At 44.0% G+C, this 13,356-nt stretch overlaps 1 pseudogene; it reads right to left on the bottom strand.

Annotated features, from left to right (window-relative positions):
• Nucleotides 1-9,824: 9,824 nt before the first annotated feature.
• LOC144257302 (testis-expressed protein 38-like) lies at nt 9,825-10,679 on the bottom strand (annotated as a pseudogene).
• Nucleotides 10,680-13,356: the final 2,677 nt, after the last annotated feature.

A 13,356-nucleotide genomic window follows, 5' to 3' on the forward strand; every position in this document is an offset into this window, starting at 1 on the left:
GCCTATAGGATGAGAGAGGCAAAAATTATGATGGATTGCACTACCCAGAATCCTGGGTAACTGCAGAATCCTCATTGTAGTTACCAGAGCCTTCTGCAGTGAGGGAAGCATGAGTCAAATAGCAGCCTGTGCTACCCATAATTCTTGGGGACCTGCAACTTGCAGAGACCTCTCTGGAGAGGGCTGTACTGACAAAAAAAAATCAAACTATGCTACCAATTACTTTTGGTTGCCTACTCTGCCAAGGAGCTTCTGGGGTGAGAATTGCAAGGGCAGAATATCAGACTACAATGCTCAGAACCTCTGGGGATGCCTACATACCCTGTAACCCTGTAAGTCCCAGAGGTTTCTGTGGTGATTGCTGTATTGGTAGAGCACACTTCCTAGAATCTCCAAGGTATCAGGGAAAGCATGGAGTCTTCAGCTCCTGTGATCCTCAGCAGGACTGTGCAGGCACAACACTAGATTTTATTATCCAGAACCCTCAGGGACTACAGCTCCCAGAATTATCTGTGGTGAGTGGGCAAACCATTGAACTACATTACCCACAAAACCTAAGGGGGAATTTTATTTTCAGAATTTTCTGCAGTGAGTAGGAAAAACACAGGACTATATTACCCACAAATATTGGTGCCGGCAGCTCTCAGGATCCTCTGTTGTGAGGACTGTTGGACTGACAGCTTAACTACAGTATCCAGAGTCCTTGGTGAGATGTGTTCCCAGGTGAGTATGCAGCCTGCAATTCCCAGGGTCCTCCCAAGTTAGAGCTGTGCACTATGCAGGTCAGACTATACTACCTACAATTCCTGGGGACACACTGGTGAATGTGCTGCCTGCAATTCCAGGAGGCTTCCACACTGAGGTCTTTAGTACCAAGGCAAGCATGTGGCCTTCAATTCTCATGGCCTTTTAAGTAGGGGCATGCAGGCAAAACACTTGACTACCTTATCCGAATCCTCAGGATGGATTGCAGTTTCCAGGATCCCCAATAGTGAGAACTGCGTGTCCATGTGTCCTGGATCTCTCAGAGGCTTCCACAGTGAGGGCTATGGAGTCAGAAGGCAAGACTATACTACCCATAATCCCTGGGGGCCTGCAGTCCCCACACACCTTCCTTTTGAGTACTGCTGGGGTAAGTTTTGTATTGCATGACACAGACTCCTCCCCAGGAGTGTCTAGGCAGAATTGTGCTACACAGATCCCAGAGCTTTGATGGTGAAGTCCACTTAGGTAGGATGGACTGCACTACCCAGAATAATCAATGGCCCACAGCTCTCAGAGACCTCTGGGTCAGGGCTGACTGAGTAGAACTGACTACAATATTCAGAATTCCTGGGGGCACTGAGCTCTAAGTAGTCACTGTACAGTTGAACATAGAACCAGGCTGTAATACCCATGATCCTTTGGGGATTGCAACTCCCAGAATCCACTGTAGTGATGCTGCATGGGCAGAGCACCAGATACACTGTCCAGAATCCCTGAGAACCCTGAATCTGCATAGCCTACAGCTCCCAGGAGCATCTATGGTGAGAGCTGGACAGGCAGGACAGAGTGAATTACCTAGAATGCTCTCAGAGGCTACTGGGAACTTGGTCTGAACTCAGGTTCTTCTGCTCTCCTACAGTGGTCACCTTGGGCTGGGAATTGTCGGATTTTCTTAAAACCCCTGATTCTAAAACAGAGGAGTCCCTGGCTAAGTCACTCTTGTCTCAAAGACTACATGTCCCAGAAGTCCCTGTGGTGGTCTGTTTCTGACCTCTGTCCTTGGAAGTGTGAGTGAAGGTCTAGACTCCTGTAGCTGCCTTCCTCTGTGCCTCTGCCTGCCTGGCTCAGGCTGCTGCAGCACTTGGCCTGGTGGAGTGCAAGGAGAGGGGTCTCCTGGACTCCATTTCTCCTCTCCTGAGATTCCACTCCTCATGGTGCCACAGCCAGACCTATTTACAGCAGTGGGGACAGATTTTATTCAGTAACTGCCAAGGGTGGAAGAAGGCACTGACTTTCATCAGGGAGCTGGGAGAGGCACTGCCTGTGGCCAAAGGGGCCTGGTCAACAAGGGGCAGGGCCTTGCCCAGGCCCATCATCTTCAATGATACCTCCTTCAGAGTGAGGAGCTGGCTTCCCCCTCAGGATCAACCCAGGAGAGCCCTAGCTCACAGGGCAGATTTCCCTTCTCAGAGCAGATTGAGAGAGACACCCAGGTTGGGGACCCTCATGGTCACGCCTCCAAGGGGAGCTCCCTTGTCCTCAGAGCAGCCTCAGGGGACTCTTGGCTTAGAGACTTTTGTGAGTCTTGACTTTAGGGATGCCTGGGGCTCCTTTCTCCTTAGAGCAGCCTGAGGGGGATGCCCCTTTTGGGCGCCCTTGTGTGTCACATTTCTAGGGTCGCCTAGGCTTTCCTTCTCAGAGCAGCCTGATGAAGATGCCAGGGTTGGGGGCCATTGTGGGTCTTGTCTCTAGGATCACCAGGAACCCCTTTCTCCACAGAGCAGCCTGAGGGAGAAGCCTGGTGTGGGGACTCTCATGGGTCACGTCTCTAGGGACACCTTCTCAGAGCACCCTGAGGGAGATGCCAGGCCTTGGGACCCTCATGGGTCATTTCTCTAAGTAGATCCATGGTTTCTATCTCCTCAGAGTGGTCTGAGTGAGACGCCAGTGTGGGGACCCTACTGGGTCTCATCTGTAGGGCAAGTCACAGCTTGTTAGGGGCATGCTGCAACATGTGGTGCCACAGTCTGGCTGGGCACAAAATAACCCAGCCGCCAGGAGGCACTTGTAGGTACAAACAGGAAGTCCTTTATTGCCTGAACTCCCAGTGCCATTCCAGGAACACCACCAACTGGAAATCCCTCCTCAACCAACACAAACTCCCCAGGAATCCCCAGGAGAACTCCAAAGTAGCAGGGCGCCCTGGGCAACCTAGGCAGACAGCAGGGGTCTCTATACAGCTGAATATGCAGCTTAATTTAGCCATTATCATCTCAATGGCTCTCTGGCATCACCTCTCAACCACTCCCTCTGGCAAAATGCTAGGCATCATTCCCACTTGAATGTGGCTCTCAACATCTCCCCCCCTGACAGATTATGCTAATGTCTTCTTTAAGTGGGTTTTCCACACTGTGGGTAAAGGAGCAGTTTTAGAGATGTCCCTTCCTGAGATTGTTACAGAAAGACAGGAAAGCCAGTGCTCTCCCATAAGGTAGCTATGAATCTTTATGCATGTAATAGATTTTGGAGAGTCCCACACCATTGCTGCTACTGAGAAATTGTGGAAATAGATCATGTAGGAATGACCAGTCCATTCTACTAGTGTCAGGTAACCTAGTGGAGACTCAGGTGAGGTCTGACTTCCACCTTAAATCTTCTTTGATTTCTGTTTTTTGCAGAAGAAAGATGGTCCAAATTTAGGTATCCAAGCTAGGAGAGAGAGTGCAGCTCATCAGTGCTCTCTCAAACCTGAGAGCAACGGGTCTCCAGAGACTGCAGACAAAGGTGAGCACTGGGCTGGCTTCTGAATATTTCACAAAGGCTTCATCAGTTTGCTTGCTCCCACATAGGGAGTGGGAAAGGTGTTTCAGCAGCACTGATGGAACCAAGTGAGGGATGCCTGAGCATTTGCTTCCTTTTAGAAAAAGCCCCTTTTGTACCTGATTTGTAATCTGGTCTATTAAGATTTTTGTTTTTATGTAGGGTGCTTAAACTTTGGGCAGGGAGATAATTAACTGGTATTAGCAGATGCATTTACCTCTATTATGGTCTTAACTAAGGCACTAGACTGTGTGGTCTGTGACCCCTCCTGTAACAAGTGTGGAAGAGCAATGAAACCTCCCTTGGATTCTTTTGGTTGGGAAACAAACTAGAATGAAAGGCCTGTCCTGACATTTGGTGCTACATGATCTATGGTAACACTCTTTTAGCACCATCTTATCTTGTAGCAGGCACTCCCAGATGAAGCTAATTGTACATCTCTCAGAATGTTAAGGATCTTTAATATCCAGTTTCTATGCTATTGTCACCTGGCTGCTTAAACTCTTTCCATCTAAACATATATAATGCTAAATTGTGCTATTATGTGAGTATCTCTTATCCAAAATGTTTGGAACTGGAAATGTTTCAGATTTTCAGATTTTGTAATATTTGTGTGTGTGTGTATATATATATAATGATAATGAGATGTCTTGGATACTAGTAGTCAAGTCTGAACATGAGACTTATTTATGTTTCATATATAACCTATACACATATGAAAGTTGTTGTAGGGGAGGACAATTTTTTCCCTATTGTTTTGTTTTTTGCTGTTTTGGGCCTTGAACTGAGGATCTTGCATGGAGTAGGCAAGCACTCTGCCTTGAGCTACATGCCCAGCCCCTGAAAATAATCTTATGCAATATTTTTAGCAACTTTTTTTTGGTAGATGCTGCGGATTGACCCCAAAGATGCTTAACTACTGAGCAGCATCCCCAACCCTTTTTATGTTTTATTTAGAGACTGGGACTCACTAAGTTCCTTAGGGCCTCACTAAATTCCTGAGACTTGCCTTGAGCTCATAATACTTCTGCCTCAGCCTCCTGAGCTGCAGGGATTTACAGGAATGAATGGGTCACCAGGCTGGATACACCTTCATTTTGACTGCAACCCATCACAGGAGGTCATGTGGAATTTTCTACCTTTGTCATATCATACTGGCACTCAAACTTTTCAGATTTGGGAGTATTTCAGATTTTTTAATTAGGAATGTTCGACCTGTTGAACATATTCCAGTGGGATTTCTACTTGAAAACTTAATGTAACCTTGATTCACTTCACTTGTCTATGGACATCTCAGTCTAAGCCTTGAATTTCACATAATCACTATGCTACTTAATTCTCAAATATTTCTCTTAAATTAAATATATAGAAATTGCCCTACAAGGCGATCCTTGATACTAATACTTGGGTATTAGATTTTATCATACTAAACCACATGGTTGTTACAGAATGAATACAGAGTTTCATGTTAAAGTCATCAGCACTGCCAAAATTTTCAGAATTCCTTGGAGACCAAATTGAGAAAGCTTCCCAACTAAGGCAGCTGTCTTCTTACCAGGAACCTCTAGTGTTGAAAGTAAATTTTTATACTTTGGGATAATTGTGGGAATGTGTAATGTAACACCTTTTTAATGATTTTTAATTTACGAAAAATGCATCTAATATTTATCGTACTTCCTATGGACACTTGCTATGTATTTTCTCATGTACTCCTGGTACCTGTCCTGGGAACATGAGTATTCATGCATTAAGACCATTTTACTGATAGGGAAAATGTCTAATTCTGAGCCCTAGAGAGCTAGTTAAGGCAGAATTCAAACTGAGACTTTTTGCAACCAAACTTGCATTCTAAACCAGTATTCCATCTGGTTTTTCCATTGATCTTCCTCGGTGTTGGAGACTAAATCCTCTCTTTGACTGTGAGAACAAAATGAAGTCCTTTTAGATGTCAGACAATTGGTAGAAATTCTCTAATGATGTTGGCTGAAATATTGCCTTGTGAATGAAAAAGATACTGATCATCTGGTGGCACTGTTCTGTTTCTTAACTACCAGAAAGAAAATTGGAAGGGGTGAGTGTGGAGGAGTGCACAGAGAGGGAATACTTTTGAAAAGATACAGTCTTTGGGGCTGGGGCCTTAGCTCAGTGGCAGAGCACTGGCCTAGCATTTATGAGGCCCTGGGTTGGAACCTTTGCACCATATAAAAATGAAAATAAAAAAGAAATGCTGTTCATCTACAGCAACAACAAAATTTAAAATACTCAATCTTTGAAGTCTATATGGTCCTCGTTCTTTTTTGGTTAATTGAAATCAAATTCACATAACAGTCACCCTCTTAAAATGTAAAATTGAGTGCTTTTTGGTATATTCACAGAGTTACACAACAATTCCACAAAATTTTTGTCACCCCAGTAGGAAACTCTGTACCTATAGAACAATCATTCATTCCCTAGCTTTCTTACTGGGTTTGGGATATTTTATATGAATGGAATCATAATAAGTGGCCTTGTGTATGCTTCTTGTAGTATAATGTTGTCCTGGTCTGTTCATATTGTAGCATGTATCAGTAGTTCATTTCTTTTTTGGCTGAGTAAAATTCCATTGTATGGACACAGCCCATTTTATTTATCCAAGCATGTGTTGATTATTGTTTGAATTGTTTCCATATGGGGACTATTAGGAATAATACTGGTGAGAATATTATTGTGCAGGGTTTTGCAGCTATGTTATCTTCCCCTGAATATATGCCTAGGAATGGAATTGCTGGGTCATTGCCAGATGCACTGATTCTGCACTCAGGCCTGTAATCCCTTGTCATCCTGCCTGGGAGACTACCATGTCTCACAGACACAGGTCATTATCTCAACTTCCTTTGTTCTAGTCAAGAAGATTCACCAGCTTACAAGCCCCAGGAACCAATTTCTTAGTGTTCTTGTGGGATTTATATCTGTATGGGGTCCTCACTTACCCAACCTAGTCCTTGTGTTGAGCTATAGTCAAACCTCACCTGCCACATTCTCAGCTCTCTGAGAAACATTGGGTAGTGATCTGAGTTTGGTTTTCATTTGCAATGCTTTAGCTATTCTGTGGTGGCTCCTACTGCTTCTTTCTTTAGTTTCCCTAAGTACTGCTTCCTAATCCTTTGATTCTACTGATACATGCCTGACATCATAATGTTTACTTAAAGAGCCTCTCCATTATTCAGAGAGGCAACAGGTCCTGCAGAATTCCCAGAGGAATAGAGTACCCAGCTTCAAGATGCTGCAACATACCTGGCACCCAAGAATGGGTCTGTGGCAACAAAGCTGAGGAGTGGACACCTTTCCTTTGCTCCTGACTGTTTTGCATTCTACAGCAGTTTCCTTTCTTTGCATTGCTGCACATAACCCCTCCAACCTCCTGTGGTGGCTCTGCTGGTCACAGTGGAGAATTTTAACTCCCATGGGGTCAATGGCCTGTCAAGTACTTTTTATTGACAGCTTTTTTTTTTTTTTTGACTTGCTTACCAACACAAACTGGTTTTGGTTTCTTTCATACCCAAACCAGAACACATTTGGGTATCCTGAAATTTTATAGAGCATGCATTTTTTGTTATATGAATCTCACCTACCTTGTTTTCTCTTATGAAGTAATGCAAATCTACTTTGTTCTAGTGGCACTATTTTGGTAACATAAGCAATTTTGGTTCAGTTTAGGGAATGAATTCAAGGTTTTAAAACTCAGTTTGAGCTTCATTTCATATCAGTGACAGCCATTTTAATTAATCTGAATAAATCATTTTGTTTTTCTCTCAGTGTGTCTTACAAAGCACCCCCTCCCTTGGTTGTTAAGAGAAAGAAAATCTTCTTTGATTCCTATGTTTATGGCTTCTATCCTCCTTTGAAAGCTGAGCCTAACTGATCATTGGCAAAAAATTAGTGTTCTAGAATCTACCTTCAGAATTAGAGTATTATTGGTTGTGAAGAAGTGAAGACTATAGGTCAGGGGCTTTAGGTCTCTGCAGGGTTGACGGGAGCAAGGTGAAGAGGGGGCAAGGTGAGGGAGAAGTGAACCTCTGCCCATGTTCTCCCAGAAAAGATGGGCTTAGTCCTGCTTTGTATTTGGAGATACAATATAAGATCATGTTTACACAAGGAAAAAATGGTTCCACTTAACTTTAAAAAGTAAAAGAAAATGGCTTAAAATATATTGCTAGAGGTCATATAGATAGGGCACAAGCTTACTTTGCAGTTGCTGGACCTAAGACCTTTAGCCCATACTTGGGGGAAAAAATGAACTACATTGCTGAGGGCCATAGCGGAGTTGGAATGATGCATTGCATTTTTGCCAGAATGGAGTGGTTGAGAGGTGATGCCAGCAAGCCATTTAGATGATAATGGTCATGTTAAGCTGTGTATTCAATCATAAATTAGATCCCTACTGTCCTCCTGGGCCTGCTACTTTGGAGTTCTCCCGTGATTCCCAGAGAGTTCCCATTGGTTGAGGAAGTGCAGGAGGGGGGATTTCTGGTTGGTGTGTGGTGTGTCCCAGGAGAAGGCCGCGTGGGTGGCGTTGGTGGAAAAGCGAACATGCAGTGCCAGTGAGAGTTGAAATAAAGTAGTTGCTGTTTGAACCTACAAGGCTTTGTGGTGGCTCAGTTATTCGTGCCCAGCCAGACTGCGGCTCTACGTGTTTACTTACTTTTGAGAATCACAATCATACACACCACACCCCACAAAATAGGCAAAACTTGGCAATTCTCTCAGGGACATCTACATTTAAAGTTTAGATTAAATATGGTTAGTTGTTTTGCTCATTTTCAAAATAAATGGGAAAAATTTGTGACAGAATCAGGCTTTCTTAAAGTGGGGCCAAATATCTCATAATTATCTTTGTGTCTCCTTTTTGGACCTTTTCCAGAAAGTATAAAAATTATTAATATTCCCATGTAGTAGAATGACAGGGGACTCAACTTTCGTGTAGTGTGGGAAGCCACGTGATTGGGCGGCTCCCGTTAAGGGCCTGAGGCACTTTGGCTAAGTCAAAGTTTTTCCCAACCGTTTCCTGATGACAGAGCCCATCCGTGTGGGGGTGTGCCTGACCACTGACTCCGGGGACCCAATCACTGACCCTGACCTTGGAGTGCAGCCCCCCCTCAATCTTCATTGGATGGAATTCTCCCCTGAATCTCTTGTTCCCTAATAAAAGGCTAGTCCCCAGCGTGCTTTCTCTCTCTCTCCTGCTAGCCCTGAGTAATTCCTGCTGCCCTGCTGGGCAGTTTAGAGGAGCGAACCAGAGGGGAGCCGTCTCGGACCTAGCATTAGAAATAAGGTAACTGAGTCTTGTGTTTTATTTCGATCTCTTCTAACTAACTTTATGCCTAGAACCTCATTAATGAAACCACTGTGCAGGCCACGTGGTAGAGTGTAGCCATGGATATCTTAAGATACATGCTTTGGATATGTTACTCCATATAATATGGGGTGGTTACCACCAGCCCTTTCAGTAAGCAAATCTGTAGACCAAGCTGATGACACTCCATACACAGTGAAGCATTCATTCACCAAGGATGTTTTAAGAAGACATGATTAGGGAAGGGATACCATGGGGTGGAAAGACCAGAAAGTGTAACGCCAGGCAGATGTAAATGGGAGAAGAGGCTCAGAGAAAATAACAAAAAAGAAGAAAATGGCATATGCCCTTGGTACCTGTCTCATCAGTAAAAGAAAAATCATAATAGCCATTTTGCAATGTTCTGTTAGCTGATTGTTTCTCTACATTATTTCTAAGAATTGATACATCATAGGTATCACCAAGTCAGAACATAATGTGGTGAGATTCACTGACCTCACGATGACTTGTTTGGCAAGTGGCATAGTCACTGTGGACTGACATGGCTGTGTACCCCCAGGCACTGTTACTCTTGTGGCAAGTTTACTTCCCATCCTGCAGAACAGCAGTGCCTTTGGGGACCTAGCCCAGGGTCTTGAACACATCGAATACTTGTTGCAGGGAATTTTGCTCATCCACAAATGTTGGCTCAATGTGTCTCTTCAGAGCCAGCCTCCAGTTCTCATTGTATTGGTGAGACTTGTGCCACCATCACACTTGGGGAAGGACATTGCCTTTCTCCTGGCAAATGAGATGCAAATGACTCTGTGACATTTCAAAAACTTTACTAATTAACTTCTAAATGGACTCTGACCTGTGTGTCAAGATCACATACTTGACATTGACTCCTTTTTCTAATACCTGGCACCTGAAACTCTCACTTTCAGAGAGGAGGCTACAACCCTCAAGCAAAAGTCTACACATTGGGTCAGTTCACCTCTTGTGTCAGTGTGGAAAGGGAATAGAAGTGGACATGGCTTTCAGGACCCTCAAGAAAGGGGTAGGAGGCAGAATGGTCCAGTATGGGACAAAAGTTCAGGCTGCAGAGGGTTGGGGCAGAGGGAATCTCCTGAAAGACAATTGGGAATGGGGATGGGGTCTGTCACTCTGGCATCCCCTTAGGTGAGGGCTGCTGTGGGACCACCAGAGCAGGCTGCAGGGGAACAGGGGCTTCTGCCTGGGGGCTGCTGCCTCTGAAGGCATGACGCCTGTCTTCCTGGAGGTGAGGCTCTGATGGAAGATCCGGAATTTGGAGTTGAGTGTCAATATTGGCAACAGCCTGAGGAGGGCCTATTCTGATCGCGGCAGTCATGCCATGTCTGTGTCGTCTGTTGACCCAGTACAGCAGTGGGCTGTAACTGAAGGTGGCAGCTCTCATCACCTCCACCCACTGCTGGGCACGCTGCCTCCTCTGCAGGTTCTTCCTCCAGTGTAGTAAAAGGATGCAGCCACCAGTTATCATGGTGCAGAGCCCCAACAATCTGAAGAACCATGGGACCCACACTGAGGCAGGAAAAAAAAGAAAGAGGCAAGCTGACTGACAGCTCCAGCTTGGGACCTGAACAGTTTCTCATTCCTCTCCTGGATTTGGCTCATTCTTCCTCTCATCCCTTCCCACCCTTCTCAAAGACATGCGTAATAATTTCCTGATTCAGTCAAAGCTATATTTTCAGGGCACATAAGAGACCCCATTAGCCTTTTACAGATAAGGAATACTAGGTGTAGAGGGGCCATGACCTTCTCAGACTCAAGTCAAGCCTTCTGGCTCCAGTCCAGGCCCCATGCAGTCCTTCAGACTGAGAAGCCTCATGAAGGGCAAGGACCTCAATTGTATCTTTTCTGCTTGGGCAGAACATGGTCTCTGCCTTCGAGGAGTCCTTAGTTTCCCAGAGGAGTCTGTCTCTTAACTAATAGCACTCCATTCAGACAGCCACCACCCCATGCATGCAAAGGGTCGTCCCTGAAAGTTTGTCCTCCACACTCAAAGTCTGGGTGTACTTATGGCCTGGAAGGCCCAGATCCTCCTTTTGCAAATCCATAAGGTTCACTCTGGTTACCAGGCCTATAGCTCTTGAAAGAGTGAACCCACCCACTACTCTGCCCACCACTGGGAGTCCCCAGAAGGGCCCAGTCCCAATGTTCTCTAAAGATGAGGTCTCCGGGTTCTGAGCCTCAGGATTCTATGGCTGGTGCTTGTAGAGTGGTTGATGGAATAAGGGACTCCATCTTGTGACATCTCATGAGCATATTGCCTTCCATGAAAGACTGGTCCACCATAGAATTGTTTGTCCCCGACTTTGTGTGATGAACTCACAGGGCAGCCTCCAGGAAAGGGCCCTTACACCCTCAGGGGCTTCTACTTGTGTTTTCAGTTGTTAGGGAGCCATTTTCCAGTGGGGAGTGGGGCAGGGAGGACAGTGAGCATTGGACAGCCCTACCCTCAATAAATATCTTACCTAGTTGTCCGGGAACAAAACATCTCAGAAGAACCAAGTGGTCCAAACCTCCTCCTTTGGCTCCTACCATCTCTGTTTTGTTTCTTCAAGAAGTGGGTTTTTTTTTTTTGGCATCATCAGGTCCCATGGGACCTCCCCCCATGTGATCCTGCTTCTCTTTCCAGCTCCATCTCCCTTCCCACATGTCATATACCTTTCTGCCCTGGGCATGCCAGATTCCACAGACCCTGCTTATTCCCCCTCTGGACTTTTTGCTCCCTAACTCATGAGTGTTGCTTACCACATTTCCACCACACTGAACACCTCCTTATCCTCCCAGGTGGTCAACTCCCCTACTCTGAGACAAAGAGTTGTTTCAGTTGATTTCCCAGTGTCTAAAACTCTGAAGCAGATGAATTTGAAACAAATTGGTCGCAGTGACAGGAATAAAAGTGATTTCAACAACTATAAATTTGTATAAAGTGGAAAATATAGTGTTCTACTGATTTAATATATTATTTTTAGAAAGTTGCTCTATTTGAACTGGTATAAAAGTGATGCCCTTTGAAATAACACCACCCGCCCACTATGAACAACTAAAGTTCAGTTAAGTATAAATTAAATTTAAAAAAAATTAACCTGAAAAACCCCAGCATGATGATCTGCCACAGAGTCTTATTTTAAAATTGACATTTTTTTTTTCATCCCCCTCTCACCATCCCCAACCTGGGGGAAAACAGGATTACTTTTTGTCCCCATCCAGTTATCTATTCTTGAGCACACACCCACCACGGGAGTGAAGAAATTCAGAGTTGGGGATGGCAGCAGAAGACTTAAAAAATGATTATATCCCAGATTAACAAGTGGAGAAGATCGGGCACACCTGAAATCACATGATTAAAAACCCTCTGTTCCCCCTGATGTGCAGAACCACAGCCTCTGGGACAAGAGTCCCCTGTGTTTTTCCTTTGCTTTCAAAGCAATTAAACTTCTGTTTTTCAACTAATATACAGATAAACAAATGGGTATATCCATCCAACAGAAATTGTGTGTGGATTTGTGTGTGTATATATATATTGTATTTTTATAAGATTCTGATATTAGTGATGAAACCCAATATTTAGTTATTGAATAAACAATATAGGAAGCCTAAACCAATTAAAAATTGATTAATAATTTTCTCTCTTGAAAAAATGTTAATAGCAATTATACTTATTTTCTACATCTATATTACTTGTTGAGATGTGCATATATATGTGTGTTTGTCTATAATATATGTATAATATAAAATATATAATACATATACATATATATACATATATCTGTATCTATTATCTATCTATATCTATGTATCTATATCTGTAACTATCTATCTATCTCGCTATCTATCTATAAAGTTAGGGCTGATGCATTAAGACTATGTAGGAATAACAGTTAACAAAGAGATGTGCTCCTGATAAGTAATCTTTATTTGAAGGTCCTTGGAAAAATCAATTATTGCTACAATTAAGAAATCAAAACCAGTTGACTTGTATCTAATTTTTCCTATTTTATTTCACAGAGTGCTGTGTGGAGTGCTCCTCAGCCTTAGAGATTCACAGATATTCAAGAACACAGTGTCCATGGTTTGCAGGTATCACTCCTTTGATCCTGGATTAAAATTTTAAGTCTCTGGGCTGGGGCTCCATCCCAGCTGTCTCCTTGTCCTTGACCTCATCTGTTTGTGGAGCCTGCCTGCCCAGCAGGGAGAGCAGGAGTGGTCTTGATGTTGAGAGGAAGGGTCCCTTCACCTAGGATATGGGTGCCTCAGAAGAGACTCCCCTTTTTATTGCCCTACTTGTGTAATTGCAACTAAGACTGTAAACGGTGCTGTATGGGTGTGTGGCTACTGGCCACAGGCTTCTAAATAGATTCTAAGTGTTTGATGTTCTAGCACCCTGAATGATTCTAAGATGATTGAGTAAACATCCTAATTTTTAAATTATCAAGCTAACTTTCATTGTGGTGAAAAAAAAAAAACAGATA

Source organism: Urocitellus parryii, chromosome 10 (assembly GCF_045843805.1).
Source record: "Urocitellus parryii isolate mUroPar1 chromosome 10, mUroPar1.hap1, whole genome shotgun sequence".
NCBI classification, from domain to species: Eukaryota; Metazoa; Chordata; class Mammalia; order Rodentia; family Sciuridae; genus Urocitellus; species Urocitellus parryii.